Source organism: Lotus japonicus, chromosome 2 (genome assembly GCF_012489685.1).
Source record: "Lotus japonicus ecotype B-129 chromosome 2, LjGifu_v1.2".
NCBI lineage: Eukaryota > Viridiplantae > Streptophyta > Magnoliopsida > Fabales > Fabaceae > Lotus > Lotus japonicus.
Genome location: NC_080042.1, coordinates 58,444,409 through 58,447,328, shown reverse-complemented (window position 1 = coordinate 58,447,328; position 2,920 = coordinate 58,444,409).

Sequence of the window (2,920 nt, the reverse complement as noted above, 5' to 3'; positions counted from 1 at the left end):
ACAACAATGCTGCTACCACCACTATTGCCACCTTCAACCCCGCAATCAACTCCACCACCGCCATCGCCACCACCACCATACTTTACCGCCTCCATTCACCAACACGACTGTCGCCACCACCACTACTGCCACAACCACCACCTTTTGTCCACTACAACTGCCCTTGTCACCACCCTCCCTTCCCCACCATCGCCACCACAACCCTATAACACTGTCACCATTATTACCATTACCGCCATCGTCACCCATCACCACAACCAACTCCACCCCCTCTCAATCTCTTATACCACCACCACTACCACTATCGGCCACCACCACTGTGATTCTCCACCGCTGCTGCCATCACAACCACTCCTTCCACGAAACGTATAATGTATCAATTTAAATGATATGATAAGTAATGCGGTATTAGAACAAACATTGTATAGGATTAAATTTTTATCAGACCTTATCTTAATAAGCATATAACCATCAGGTCTAACACTATCAGACTTTATATTATACAACATATCAAACATGTCCTAATTCGTATTCCTCACTCAGCCTTGATGACTTGAGCGTCAGAGTTTCTTTCAGATACTCACCTCCGATGTCCACCTAATCACTATAATACAAGACAAAGTTCTTTTGGGAAAGAAACGAACAATCTCAATCATTTGACGTCATTTTATCTCTTCCAAAAGATTGGAGGTATAAAACCGATCATCCGCCAACTGATCAAGTTTTTGGCTATGTGTCAAAAAGAGTAAGAACAAGATCCACCTTCAGAGAAGAAAACAATTGTGCTCTGCTATCAGAAATAGAGCCAACATCTATAGACAATGCCTTACAAGACGAAGGGTGGATCTTGGTCATGCAAGAAGAACTCAATCAGTTTGAACGAAGTCAAATCTGGACACTGACACCCAAATCTCCAGGAAAAACTATCATTGGTACCAAGTGTGTATTCAGAAACAAAGTGGATGAACATGGGAAAGTCACTAGAAACAAGGAAAGACTTGTGGCTCAAAGTTACAATCAACAAGAAAGGATTTGAAGGTGCGAAAAACACTAGAAAGGGGGGGTTTGAATAGAGTTTTTGAATCTTGGATATACTTTTTCTGCTTTTTCAAAACTCAAAGATAAAAACTAAGTGCTGAAAGATAGGAAGTAAAGCACACGAGTATTTTATCCTGGTTCACTTGAGATAAAAGCTCAAGCTAATCCAGTCCACCTGTGAAGGTGATTTCTTCCTTCTTCTGATGAAGGCAATCCACTAAAATCAATGAGTGTTACAACTGCACTTTGCAACCTGCTAAGTGACTAACAATACACTGATTTTCTCACTAGTATCCTCTTAAGAAGCTGATCTATCGATCCTCTTAAGACTAGCTAAATACTGAATCAGCCTTTATTCAGTCCTCTCAAGATCCGACCAACCTTGGTCTCTTGATGAACTTTACAATATGATGTAAAAGATTTCGGGTTTACAAAGAGTGCTTCTAACAAGCGAATAGTAAACTCAGAAGTTTAAGAACAGTGAAGAAATAATGCTAAGAGAATGGTTCGTTTATGTTGAATATTTTCAGCAAAGTTTCTTAACCTCTTTCTTCTTTCTTCAGCCTTTATATACTCCAAGACTTGTGATGTAGCCGTTGCTAGGGTTTTATCCGTTGGAGTGGCAATTCTGTAATATCAGACTGCTAGGCTGTACAAGGTAGGTGGCGGACAGACTGAGATTTGTACGACGTTGTACTGTGATAATGACCTGTCTTTTCACCAGTTGACTGAGATGAAGGAGCTTCAGATGAACGTTGATGAAGCTTCTGATCATCGTCAGATTGGAGCTTGGATTCCTCTGACCGTGCAACTTCTGCTTCTGAACAAGTTCCTCAGAACTTCTGATCGTCAGAGCTAGAATAGCTTGGGTCTTCAGAACCAACTTCTTGTAAGTCTTCAGAACTTGAGTCTTCTGCATCTGGACCGTTCCACTGGAACATCTGGTCTTCAGAACTTCTGACTTGAGTTCTTCAGATCTTCTTGAGAGCTTCCATCTTCAGAGCTTCTGAAGCTTTTGCCACTGTTCAGAACGAACATGGTAGAATGAAGAGCTCTCTTTTTAGTAACCCTTGGTTCTTCTTCTTCTGAACGAATAGGCTTGGGTCAGATTCAGAACCTGTTTGTCACAACTTAAAAAGACAAACGTTAGGGTACCACAATTGTTCATCATCACAAACCTTAATTGTAATCATCAAAATATAGAGATGCAACCACTGATCAAACCTTGATCTTACAATCTCCCCCTTTTTGATGATGACAAAACAAGTATTTTGATGAACAATTTTTACACAGTAAACTGAATACACAAGAGAGAAAGGATCAGAGATTAAACTTATCCTTGTGTAACGGTTTGCAATGCTCTTTCTGAATCTGGGTTAAAACCTGATTCTGAGCAAGGGTCTCCCCCTGACTCTCCCTGAATCTATGACTTGATGAATTTGTGAAGAAACTAGATTCGGAGTCTGGTTATGTGATCAGAATTTACGCTTGAAGAGATGTATACTCATCAGAAGTGATGGTTTCAGAACTTAGCGTATCTCACATAATGACATAGAGTCTTGTTCAGATATAATTGGAATAAAGCGTTAGAAGCAAGATTAGTTCAAAATGTATTCCTTATCTGAGACGCTTGACAATATCTATGTGCTATAAGTATTGATACTTGTTCTCCTCTACTGGTTTTATGTAATATAAAAATTTATCAAAACCAATTTATGTACTCCCCCTTTTTGTCATAATCAAAAAGAGTGAAAAACACAGACAACAATAACAATAACAGGAAATGATGCAACTAAATATGTTATTATTACTGAACGGAGAAGAAGTACAAGGGAGAGAGAGGAATGAAGAAGACTAATCCTAGATAAATAGGAACGCTCGA